Source organism: Pogona vitticeps, chromosome 1 (assembly GCF_051106095.1).
Source record: "Pogona vitticeps strain Pit_001003342236 chromosome 1, PviZW2.1, whole genome shotgun sequence".
NCBI classification, from domain to species: Eukaryota; Metazoa; Chordata; class Lepidosauria; order Squamata; family Agamidae; genus Pogona; species Pogona vitticeps.
The window spans coordinates 3,399,449-3,412,707 of NC_135783.1; the positions used below are offsets into that span (position 1 = coordinate 3,399,449).

Below are 13,259 nucleotides of genomic sequence, written 5' to 3' on the forward strand. Positions count from 1 at the left end.
TGAACAGGTCCACTGTTACTAGAACACAGGTATACCCTTGTGATCGTGGGAGATCCGTGATGAAGTCCAGGGATACTGTGTCCCAAGGGCCAGCCAGTACAGTATGGGTAATGGCTGTAGCAGACCTGGAGGTTTGGCTGGTTCATCCTTGGCTCGACAACAAACTTCACAGGAATCAACACAACGGGCAACATCAGCTCGAACCCGGGGCCACCAGAATTCCCATGTGAGTAAGTGCAGAGTTTTGTACCGACCAAAGTGTCCTGCAGGAGGGGAATCATGGATCAGATAGAGCACATTGGTTCGGAGGGGCCCTGGAGGAACGTACAAGAGTCCACGATGTAATAGGAGACCCTGGCAGAGCCCTCTTGGAGTTCCTGCAAAAGTTGCTTGGCCCGGGATCTTGAGCTCGGCTGGCTTGAATTTCTTCAGCCAGGGATGAGCAAGTTGTCGTGGCTGCAAAAACTGAAGGGGATAGGATAGGTGTAATCGGAGACTCTTCAGAGGTTGGAACAGCGTATTCTGGTTTGTGGGACAAGGATTCTGAGTATGTGGGATGTAGGTAATACGGAAGTCAAACCGGGAGAAGAAGAGACTCCACTGGACATTGATTAAGGCGTTGGGCAGAATCTGCAAGTGTTCCAGATTCTGGTGGTCCATCAAAACCTGGACAGGGTGACAGGCCCCTTCGAGGTAATGCCTCCAGACCTCGAAAGCGGTTTTTATGGCCAAGAGTTCCTGCTTCCCAGATGGTGTAGTTGCATTCTGGGGGTGTGAACTGCTGGGAGTAGAACGTGCAGGGCTGCAATGGCTATGAGGGGTGCTCCCGCTGGGACAGTATTGCACCCAGGGTGACACTGGAGGCATCCGTCTCCACAATAAACGGTAGTTGGGGATCCGGATAGCGTAGAATGGGCTTGGTGGTAAAGCGGGCTTTTAGTGTTGTGAAGGCATGGTCTGCCTCCGGAGTCCAAAGAAATGGCTTTTTGGGCTGGAGGAGGAGGGTAAGCGGCATGGTTATGTCCACGTAAGCTGGCATGAACTGGTGGTAATAATTTGCGAAGCCGAGAAACCGCTGTACATCCTTACGGTTTCAGGGTTTCTGGCAGGTCAAAACCAACTCTATTTTCTTTGGGTCCATCTGGATACCTCGGGGAGATACTACGTGACCTAGGAACTGGACTTCTTGAATTCACACTTTTCCAGCTTGGCGTAGAGTCGGTGGTCTCGTAATCATTGTAAAACCTGGCGAACGTGTTCCGTGTGCCGAGCGGGGTCTCGAGAGTAAATCAAAATGTCATCCAGGTAGATGATTACAAAGCGATCAAGCATGTCCCGAAAGATGACGTCCATGAACCGCTGGAACACTGCCGGAGCATTAGTTAAACCGAAAGGCATGACTAAGTATTCATGCTGGCCATAACGAGTTCTGAAGGCCGTCTTCCACTCGTCGCCAGCATGGATTTGCACCAAATTATAGGCGCCACAAAGAACCAACTTGGTATAAATACCTGCCCCCTTAAGGTAATCCAAAAGTTTGCCAATCAACGGCAGAGGGTAGCGGTCTCTAATGGTTATTTTATTCAAGGCCCAGTAATCATTGCAGGGGCGGAGCTCTCCGCCCTTCTTTTTAACAAAGATAACAGGTGCAGACAGGGGCGACGTAGACGGCCGGATGAATCGTCGTTTCAGAATTTTATCAAGAAAGGCCCGCAAGGCTGCAAGTTCTGGTTCTGACATGGGGTAGATCCGCGCCACAGGAAGGGGTGCCCCAGGCACCAAATTGATAGCAGGGTCAGTGTGGGGGTAGCTGGTCAGCCCCCTTCTCCCCAAAGACATCAGCAAAGTCCTTCTATCCCAAGGGTATCATGAGACTGTCTGTTGTCCCTGCTGCAGCCAAGGTAGCCGGTGGACCCAGATGTGGGCACAGGTCCCTGAAACGCAACTCCCCTTGTGTCCAGTCCATGCACTGGTTCTCAACCTTGGCTTACTCAGGAGTTGTGGACTGCAACTCCCAGAAGCCTTCACCACCAACTGTGCTGGCTGGGGTTTCTGGGAGTTGCAGTTCAAAAACATCCGAGTAACAAAGGTTGGGAACTTAGGGGGTTATGTGTTGGGAGCCAAGAAAGTCCCAGAATAAGTGGGAAACGGGGCATGCGTGCAAGGTTGAATTGCAGTTGCTCCTGATGGTGTTGGACCTGGAGAATGACCGGATGGGTTTCCTGGGTCACTGGGCTGGAGCGGAGGAGACGCCCGTCTATGGACTCAACTAGGGTCGGGGTCTCTTTATCCTGTCCCGGGATCCGGTGCTGTTTCACAAAGGCCGTGTCAATGAAACAGCGATCAGCTCCATAATCGACCATTCCAGATCTTCGACTGCACTCCTGACACCCTGAGACTTGCAGAGGGTTTTAAGGGGCACAGGGGCTTGGAGAAACCCACAGGCCCATAGTAGTAACCTCGGGGTGCAAGCGCCTTTTGGCTTTCACTCAGGCATTTTGGCTTGTCCTGGAGAGCTGGTTTTCCTTGTCCTCCATCTTTTCCAAGCCGCACCGGTCTCTGCAAAGAACGGCAAGCACACACAGAAGGCCCCCAAAATCACTGCAGTGGCGTTTCAGCAACAGCTGTGGCATTTCAGGCCCAGACGGCCTAAGGGCATCCCAAGTCAAGCCTTACAGCCAGCCTTTTTCTAGCCAACCCCCTCCAACCTCTCCCCATTGGCCTACAAGGCTGCAGGGGGTGACACATCACTTCGGGGTAGGGTTGCCAGAGACACGGGTACCAAAAGGAGGACGTGGAAAGACAAAAAGGAGGACAAAGGAGGACCTATTGAATGTTTCATTTGAATCATTCCAGATTAAACCCCACAATCAATACAATTTTATTACAATAGCTGCCAATAAATGTCTCTTAGTGAACCGACCAAGAAACAGTCATGCCAAAAAATAAAAATAAATTCAATGGAGGCTTTTTTTTCGAAATACCGGGGGTGGGCGGGCAGGTGGGGTCGGGAAAGAAAGCCAGGGGGAAGGGGGTCCTTCCACATCTCCCCATCCCATCCAAAATTATAACATAAAATGTACAAAAGCCTGACATTTTAAAGGTTTTTATCTTTGCCTGCCTGACGGAGGACATTAGGCTAAAAAGGAGGACATGTCCTCCTTTTGCCTGACATCCGGCAACCCTACTTCAGGGGCCAATCCTGAGGCCGTGCTCTGGTCACGGGGGACCCTGGCATCTATTAACCCCTCCTATAGGCCCACGGTTGCCTCAACAAACCCCTACATCACCCTAAAGCTGTGCCAACCCGGGAGGAGGGCCCCAGGTCAATTCTTGACCATTTGTCCCACCTCACAGGGGCGGCGCACCTGTCAAAAGTGATTTTGATGAATGCTAGGTAGTATTACTACTCCTGTGTGGTTGCACCTTGATTTTATCAGCACATGTTGTATGCCTACTATAGTTAATGACCTTATGCTATAAATAAATGAATATCAAAGAACAAATATTTCTTTGACAAATAGTTCTTTGACCATGATTAAACAAAAGATGCCTTAGAAATTACATTTCTTTGGAAAGCTTTCCCAATGCCTTCCTGTCCTGAGCAGAACATTGGTCATTAACCAGACTCTTAGCTTTACTGCTTTGTGGGCATGGGCGTCTTTCCCCCCTCTCTTCGGTATCAATAAAACCAGACCTGCCGCAGGAAAAACTGAACTACGGAGCACTTTTACACCATTAACACCCGGGTGGGCTCATAAAGGCAGGTGCAGTCCTTGAGATAGCTTGGACCAAAGTCAAGTAGGACTTTATGGGTCAAAACCAACAAGTTGAATGGTGCCCAGAAACGGATTGGCAGCCAGTGGAGCAGCTGTCATGGGGGGGGAATTACGTGACTCCCCCAGGCAGCAATTTTCCTGCTGTGTTTTGGACCCGCTGAAGTTTCCAGAGGCTTTCCAGAGGCAGCACCACCACAAAGGGTGCATTACTGTTGTCCAGTGGGATGTGACACCGGGGGCTGCTCCTCCCACTCTGACTGGTCCCACACAGCTGCTGAAGTGCCACCAGCACCTCCACATCCCTCAGGAGAATGAGGGAGAAGGAAGCCTTAGACCCCAGGGTTAGAGAGGGACGTGGCTGGGAGAGAGCATTCTGTGGGGCTCGGGCAAACTCATAGGCAGGAAAGGGCTGGGCTGGGCTGGGCTGGGCAGCTGCACAGAGGGGAAGGCAGGCGATGGCTTTTCCTGGAAGGAAGCCTCCGAGTGAGGTCCTCTGGATATCTGGCGCACATCTGACGCTCCAGTTTCTACTCCTGTAGAAAAAGAGGAACAGCTAGAGTGAACCCAATCAAACTCATGCATGGAGCAGCTTTTCTCTAAGGCATGTTGAATCTTCCTTACAAAGCATTCCTTCCTCTTTGGCATTTGCTCCTCTACGACAATTCCAAGATCCTTCTCGCTCATAATTTTGCTGAGCCAGGTATCCCCCATCTTGTAATTGTGCAATTGCTTTCTTCTTCCCGAGGTGCAGGACTTTGCAGTTATCCCTGTTGAATTTCATTCTGTTGCTTTCAGCCCAGTGCTCCACCCTATCAGGGTCATTTTGAATTTTTTTTTTCTGTCTTCTAGTCCATTTGGTGTCATTTGCAAATTTGACAAGCATTCCCTGCACTCTCTCATTCAGGTCTTTAATACAAATATTGAAGGACACTGGGCCCAGGACTGAGCCTTGGGATTCCCCACTAGCGACCTTCTCCCAGTTACAGAAGGACCCATTAATCATTAAATAAAATATCCTCTGCTATCATTTTTCTATCTCCATTGTGGAGCTATGCCACCATGTCTTTTGTGAGTCACATACCTTTTAATTGATTTGTGTGTCCCTAGCTAACCTCGTAACATTGTACAGGAGGCAGCAACAAAAACCATCCCAAAGAAAAGGAAATGCAAGAAAGCAAAGTGGCTGTCCAAGGAAGCCTTACAAATAGCAGAGAAGAGAAGGGAAACAAAATGCAAGGGAGATAGGGAAAGTTACAGAAAGTTGAATGCAGACTTCCAAAGAATAGCAAGGAGAGACAAGAGGGCCTTTTTAAATGAACAATGCAAAGAAATAGAGGAAAATAATAGAAAAGGAAAATACAGAAATCTGTTCAAGAAAATTTTGTATAAAGTTGGACATGTTAAAGGACAAAAATGGGAGGGACCTAACAGAAGCAGAAGACATCAAGAAGAGGTGGCAAGAATACACAGAGGAATAATACCAGAAAGATTTGGATATCCCGGACAACCCAGATAATGTGGTTGATGACCTTGAGCCAGACATCATGGAGAGTGAAGTCAAATGGGCCTTAGAAAGCTTGTCTAACAACAAAGCCAGTGGAGGTGATGGCATTCCAGTGGAACTATTTAAAATATTAAAAGGTGACACTGTTAAGGTGCTACACTCAATATGCCAGCAAGTTTGGAAAACGCAACAGTGGCCAGAGGACTGGAAAAGATCAGTCTACATCCCAATCCCAAGGAAAGGCAATGCCAAAGAATGCTCGAACTACCATACAATTGCACACATTTCCCACGCTAGCAAGGTTATGCTCAAAATCCTACAAGGTAGGCTTCAGCAGTATGTGGACCAAGAACTCTCAGAAGTCCAAGCTGGATTTCGAAGGGGCAGAAGAACTAGGGACCAAATTGCTAACATGCGCTGGATTATGGAGAAAGCCAGAGAGATCCAAAAAAACATTTACTTCTGCTTCATTGAGTACGCAAAAGCCTTTGACTGTGTGGACCACAGCAAACTATGGCAAGTCCTTAAAGAAATGGGAGTGCCTGAACACCTCATCTATCTCCTGAGAAACCGATATGTGGGACAGGAAGCAAGAGTTAGAACTGGATATGGAACAACAGATTGGTTCAAAATTGGGAAAGGAGTACGACAAGGCTGTATATTGTCCCCCAACTTATTTAACTTATATTCAGAATACATCATGCGAAAGGCCAGACTGGAGGAATCCCAAGCCGGAATTAACATTGCTGGCAGAAATATCAACAATCTCAGATATGCAGATGAGACCACTCTGATGGCAGAAAGAGAGGAGGAATTAAAGAACCTTGTAATGAGGGTGAAAGAGGAGAGTGCAAAAAAAAAAAAACACAACAGTCTGAAGCTCAGCATAAAGAAAAACTAAGATCATGGCCACTGGTCCCATCACCTCCTGGCAAATAGAAGGGAAAGATATGGAGGCAGTGACAGATTTAACTTTCCTGGGCTCCATGATAACTACAGATGGTGACAGCAGCCATGAAATTAAAAGACGCCTGCTTCTTGGGAGGAAAGCAATGACAAACCTCGATAGCATCTTAAAAAGCAGAGACATCACCTTGCCAACAAAGGTCTGAATAGTCAAAGCTATGGGTTTTCCAATAGCAATGTACAGAAGTGACAGCTGGACCCTAAAGAAGGCTGACTGCCAAAGAATTGATGCTTTTGAATTGTGGTGCTGGAGGAGACTCTTAGAGTCCCCTGGACTGCAAAGAGAACAAACCTATCCATTCTGAAGGAAATCAACCCTGAGTGTTCACTGGAAGGACAGATCCTGAAGCTGAGGCTCCAATACTTTGGCCATCTCATGAGAAGAGAAGACTCCCTGGAAAAGACCCTGATGTTAGGGCAAGAGGAGGGCAAGAGGAGAAGGGGATAACAGAGGATGAGATGGCTGGACAGTGTCATCGAAGCTACCAACGTGACTTTGACCCAACTCTTTTGTTGCTTTTAGTGTCCCTATCTAACCTCAGCTCATTCTCAGCTTTTGACCTCCTAATGCTATCCTTGCATTTCCTTGCCACTTGTCTGTACTCATCCCTGTTGGCCTGGACTTCTTTCCACTTCCTGTACATGTCATTTTTGGTTTTTAGGTCCTCCCTGAGCTTTTTGTGAAGCCACGCTGGTCTTTTTTGCTGTCTCCCCCCCCTTTTTTTTCTTGTTGGAATGGTTTGTAGTTGTGCCTTTAGAATTTCTTCTTTTAGAAGCTGCCACCCTTCGTGGGCTCCTTTTCTTGCTAGGATCTCCTGCCACGAGATCTTATTTATCCTTGTTCTGAGATTATATAAATTGTCATTTTTTCAATCCAGCTGACATCTGTTGCGACACTCTGGTTTCTTTTTCATTTCTTTTTCTCATTGTCTTGGTTTCCGGGAAGATGTGGTGAAAGGAACCGAAAGTTAGTTTCAGGATCAAGAGTCAGGTGAAAACAAAGCAAGACAGTCTCTGGTGTTGAGACCCAAAGCAGTTTACAATAGAGTTTAAAAATACAGAAAGGTATGTACATTTTTATATTCTTACCATTGTAATTGAAACACTTTAAAATCTTTCACTTCGGCTGCCTTTAGCACTGCATTATGTGCATTTTTGGGGGCTCCTCTGCTTTCCTCTGGTGAGCGTGGGCTGCCTCATCTGGTCCCTCCGCCCTGCCGGTCACGGTCCTTGTCTCGGTTAGTGCTAAGCCTGAAGGCAACAAACGCTTTCGTCTCTCCCTCCGGCGTCTTTTGCATCCAATTGATTCTGTTAGAGCTTCCTTCTCTTATCCTCTTACGCTTCATTCTCGGTTTTAAAATGATATTTGCCTTTTTGGAATAAAATTTAACTTACGTTATTCGTAAAAGATAATATTTTAAAAAAATATTGTTAAAATTTAAATATTATTTTATAATAATTAAATGATGAGGCCTGTAAAAAAAAAAAACAGTGACCACCTTCCAATTTCTTCCAAAGTTCCCTGTGGTCCCAGAGGGCTGACTGGGGCTGGTTACAGGAATCATATGTAACTAATCGGCTTCCAGGCAGGACTCAAAGTGCTGGCTTTAACCTATAAAACCCTAAACAGCCTGGGTCCAAGCTGTCTCCCAAGATGAGCTTTCTCAGGTGTTAAGATCATCAGAGGATGCTTTCCTCTTGCTCCTTCCTCCCTCCCAAGTGAGACCCGGGAGAGAGAGCCTTCTCGTCTTGTTGCTCCCAGAGACTTTGGAACTCCCTCCCACTGGAGACCCGGCTGGGCCCCTCTTTGCTGTCCTTCCACAAGCAGGCGTGGACCTTCCTCTTCAGGCAAGCCTTCCCTCAATGACCCTGCCAGTGTGATTCCCTACATGAGTAAAAATTACTCATGTTTACAGGCAACATGAGTAATTTTTAGATGAATTGTTGTGCGTTACTGCTCTGGCTGGGTCTTTAGTAATCTTTGTGTTTACCATATCTCAGAGTGGCATTTGTTTGTTCCTTTTTAGCATTTGCACACTTATTGTTACTGTCTTTTAATGGCAGTTGCAAAGGAAAATAACAGTAAATAACAACATAAGTAGTACATTGCATGATATATCTATATTTTGTAAACTTCCCCAAGTAGTGATTTCACAATTAAATAAATAAATAAAAATTGGTAATTACTTAAGAAAACATAGCTGATTTTTAATCCATTGATATCGGCGTCTAGCATGTGTATATGTTTTATCTCTGCTGTTTCCCTCTCAATTCTTGTTACGTAGTTTTTCTTCTCCAGAATAGCAAATTTCATATTTTGTGAAGATATTGTCCTGGAAGATCGCAGTGATTTGAGACAGGTTTCTATGTATTGTCATTTCTGATGTCTGATTGATGTCCATTAAATATCAGCCAAGGGTTTTTTAATCCATTACCAAATGTGATGACTCTGTCACTCTAGCTCTCCTTGAAATCTAGATCCGAGGAAGCTGTATGAGTTCTAGATCAGTGTCTGGTGTCAGGAATGGTCTGGATGAGGGTTAAACTGAAACTTAATCCAGACAAGGCAGAGGTGCTCCTGATCAATCGAAAGGCAGATCAGGGAATATTTATTTATTTATTATTTATTTATTTATTAAATTTATACCCCGCCCATCTAGACCATGTCTACTCGGGGCGGCTTACAACATAAAATAGATGTATATAAATATATATATATATAGTCATAAAATACAATTTCTATATTAATTAAAACAATTAATTTAAGAAATGATACTAGGTTGGGATAAGATAAGAAAAAAGAAATGAAAAGAGTTAGCTGACTGGAGGGAAGACCTGCCTAAATAGCCAAGTTTTTAACAGTCTTTTAAAAACACCCAGCGAGGGTGCCAGGCGAATTTCTGTTGGAAGGGCATTCCACAGCCGAGGGGCAACTGCCGAGAAGGCCCGGTTTCTAGTTTTTTCCTTCCGAGCCTCTCTCAGCGTCAGGCCCCTCAGCCATCCCTGCTGGCAATGACGGGTGATCCGGGTAGATCCGGGTGGGAGAAGACGGTCTGCCAAATATTGAGGTCCCAAACCGTTTAGGCCGCAGGGGTCTCAAACATGTAGCCCGGGGGCCATTTGCAGCCCCCTAGATGATAGTTTGTGGCCCTCGCCTTGCCCGCCCCCCCGAAGCCCAGCCTCACCCAGACTCTGCCTCCAGCGGCCCCCAGGTAAATTGAGTTTAAAACCCCTGGTTTAAGGCTTTATAAGTAATCATTAGCACTTTGAAGTCGACGCGGAAACGGATGGGCAACTAGTGCAAAGCAGCCAGGGTGGGGGAGATGTGTTGGTGTTTTCTCAACCCACTCAGTAGCCTGGCTGCCGCATTCTGGACCACCTGAAGTTTCCGCATGAGCCTCAAAGGCAGCCCCATGTAGAGTGCGTTACAATGGTCTAGTCTCGAGATTACGAGCGTGTGGACTAGAGTAGTGAGGGCCCCCCGATCAAGATATGGCCGCAGCTGGGCAATCCGCCATAGATGAAAATAGGCAGAACGGACCACGGACGCCACCTGGGTTTCCATGGTAAGCACCGGTCCAGATGTATCCCCAAGCTGCGGACCTCACTCTTTGCAGTGTGGTTCGTCCCCCCCCCAAAAAAGGGAGGTGCGTATACCACTTATAGAAGGGCCACCCACTCTCAAGACTTCCGTCTTGTTCGGGTTCAGCCTCAACCCATTCGACTGCATCCATTCCAGTACAGTCTCCAGGCAGCGCTGAAGGGACAGAACAGCATCCACTGAGGAAGATGAGTAGGAGATATAGAGCTGTGTGTCATCAGCATACTGGTGACACGAGGCTCCACACCCCTGATGACCCCCCCCCAGCAGCCTCATGTAGATGTTAAACAGCATTGGAGAAATGATCGACCCCTGTGGAACCCCACAATTGAGGCACCACGGGGTCGAGACCCTCTCCCCAAGCTGTACTCTCTGGGGGCGGTCCTCCAAGAAGGATCGGAGCCAAGCAAGCGCTAGGCCACCTATCCCTAACTCAGAGAGCCTCCCCAGGAGGATACCGTGGTCAATGGTATCAAAGGCCGCTGAGATGTCAAGGAGGACCAACAGGGATATATTACCCCTATCGGCCTCCCTCAACAGGTCATCCATCAGTGCGACCAGTGCCGTTTCTGTGCCGTAGTGCGGCCTGAAGCCCACCTGGAATGGGTCCAGAGCATTGGTTTCGTCCAAGAGCGCCTGAAGCTGATCTGCCACCACCCTCTCAACCACCTTGCTAAGGAAAGAAACATTGGCGACGGGCCTATAATTTCTGATGTCGTCCGTCGCCAAGTTTGGTTTCTTCCTAATGGGCCTAATGAGTGTCTCCTTGAGGGCAAGGGGTACCTTGCCCTCCTGGAGAGACCCATTAATTATTGCAGTGGCCCATTCAGTTGTTACCGGCCTGGCTGCTTTGATTAGCCAGGCCGGGCAAGGGCTGAGAGAAGAGGTGGAGGCCCGGCAGCGATCAAGCGCCTTGTCCACCAAATTTGGTGTCACAGGCTGAAAGGAATAGAGAATTACCCGGCAAGGCGGAGCGCTGGACATCTCAGCTCGATCCATTGTATTTGAAAAAGGAGTGAGATCACGGTGGATGGCCTCCACTTTAGATTTTAAAAACGCTGCAAATTGGTCAGGCGAGATGCTAGCGGGAGGCCCTTCACCCAGACCAATTCCAGATAGATTGCGAACTATACGGAAAAGTTCCACCTGCTGATTAAAAGCTTCGCTTATCCGGTCAGCGAAGTAAGATCTTCTAGCAGCCTTTACCTTGTGTGAGGGTTCGCTTTTCTTCACCTCCCCCGAACCAAATAAATTCGGAGACTCTTTTAAACCAAACAATTTGTCTTCATTTATTAAAGGGGGTAAGGGTATAGAAGCATCAATCAAGTTCGAACAAAACTTCTCCTGGTCGAACAATGGTCCTCTCAGGGGTGTCCAATCTTCAACAAAGGGTTACTTGTCCTCGTCACCCCTAGACCGGTTGGTCTTGGTAAGGTGTCTTCAGGTACGAGGTCGTCTTCTTCCCTCGTCAGAAGTGGGGTTGTTTCCTCGTGCCCTGTGTATCCCCAGGGTACGTGATCCTCCCCCTTCGTTGTAGCCCCAGGGTCCGGGTAGCCACCCAGTTTCCTCAGCTCCTCCAAAAGCCATTGTCGCTTTTCCTCTCTCTCTCTCTATACCCGTCTCTTTTCCTCTGCTAACTTCCGACGCCACTCACGGGTTTCTCTTTCTCCCCAGTAAGAGGGTCGTATGGTCATTTCCCTCCTTCTCTTCTCCTCAGCCTCTTTGTGGGAGAGGCGTACTGTCTCCCATTTTCCCGTCCAGGGATCTTGGATCGAAACCCATTCCCATCCGCCTTCACCTCTGTCCCTCTCCTGACTCCTTCCTCCCTTTACCCGCCCAAACTGCAGGAGTCTGGGTGGCTACACTTAACCCTTTCAGCTCCCGGGTTAGATCCTCAGTATCCACGGCCTGATGGAGCATGCGTGGAGGGAACGGTCGGGGAGCGGTTTGGGTACTCGTTGTTGCCTTAGGGCGAGATGGCACTCCTAACATCACCTCGCGACCTGGGGCTCGGGTATTACACATCCCCCCCTCCAAGAGTGCCGTCCGCTCTTCCTCGCTGCGCGCCCACGGACCCTGCCGAGAAAAATAGTCAACATTAGTATGCTCTTTCCCTTTCCTATACTTTACTTGAAACGAGAAGGGTTGTAAAGCCAAGTACCACCTGGTCAACCTAGGATTGGTTTCCTTCATCCTCTCTAACCATTGTAGGGGTGCATGATCGGTAATCAGGTCAAAGGGGGCCCCCAGTAAATAATATTTAAGCTTATGGGTAGCCCATTTTATGGCTAATGCTTCTCTTTCGATGATGGCATATTTCTGCTCTCGGGGAGACAGTTTACGACTTAGATATAAAATTGGATATTCGATCCTCTCCTTGACCTGAGATAGAACTGCTCCAAGGCCCCGGTCAGAAGCGTCCGTGAAGAGAGTAAAGGGGATACTAAAATCAGGTGCAAACCTAGTGGGCAACTCACAGATGATCTCCTTCAGTAATTTAAAGGCCTCTTCTTGGGGAGGACCCCATTTTACTTTCACCGGGGCCTTCCTTCTGGTCAAGTCGGTTGAAGGGGCTGCTATGGAAGCGAAGTTAGGCACAAACTGCCGGTAGTACCCAACTAAACCCAGAAATTGCTGAACCTCTTTTTTAGTCATAGGTCTATACCATCTAGATATTTTGGTCACCTTCTCTTCCTGGGGTTGAATCTCCCCTTGTCCCACTTTATAACCCAAATACTCCACTTTAGGTAACCCTATCTTGCATTTCTTCGGATTAACAGTCAGCCCAGCTTCTCTCAGCCTTTCTAGCACTCTTTTAAGGTGGGATAGATGTTCTTCCCATGAGCCACTAAAAACTATGATGTCATCTATGTAGGCCGCTGCACAATCCTGCAAGGGTTCCAACACCCTATCCATTAACCGTTGGAACGTCGCAGCCGCCCCATGCAGCCCGAACGGCATTTTCTTGAATTGGTACAATCCCTTAGGGGTGCAGAATGCCGTCTTCTCCTTATCTTGGGGTCTCAATGGGATTTGCCAATAACCCTTGGTTAAGTCGATCGAACTCAAGAACTTGGCTCCCCCTAACTTATCTAACAGGTCTCCCACTTGGGGCATGGGATATGCATCAAATCTGGAAATGGCGTTAACCTGTCTGAAGTCAATGCAGAACCTAAGCGACCCGTCTGGTTTCGGTACCATAACCGGGAAGCTCCTCCAGGGTCCATCAGCAGGCTCTATCACCCCTAGTTTAAGCATTTCTTCTACTTCCTGGTCAATAACTCCCATCACATGCCGGGGCCATGATCTTCCGCTGACCCTCACAACCTTCCCAGGGGGGGTTTCGATGCTGTGCTCTACCAACTGGGTACACCCCGGTCTTGGGGAAAACACCTGAGGAAAATCTTCC

At 47.9% G+C, this 13,259-nt stretch overlaps 1 protein-coding gene across 1 annotated transcript in view; it reads left to right on the forward strand.

The window, feature by feature from the left end:
* The first annotated feature begins 3,881 nt into the window (after positions 1-3,881).
* The window catches only part of LOC110070705 (uncharacterized), a 38,540-nt gene continuing 29,162 nt past the window's right edge, over positions 3,882-13,259 (forward strand). Inside the window, exon 1 of the mRNA XM_078381529.1 lies at positions 3,882-7,314. The gene's annotated coding sequence lies outside the window, so the exon portion shown is untranslated. The remainder of the gene's footprint in view (positions 7,315-13,259) is intronic.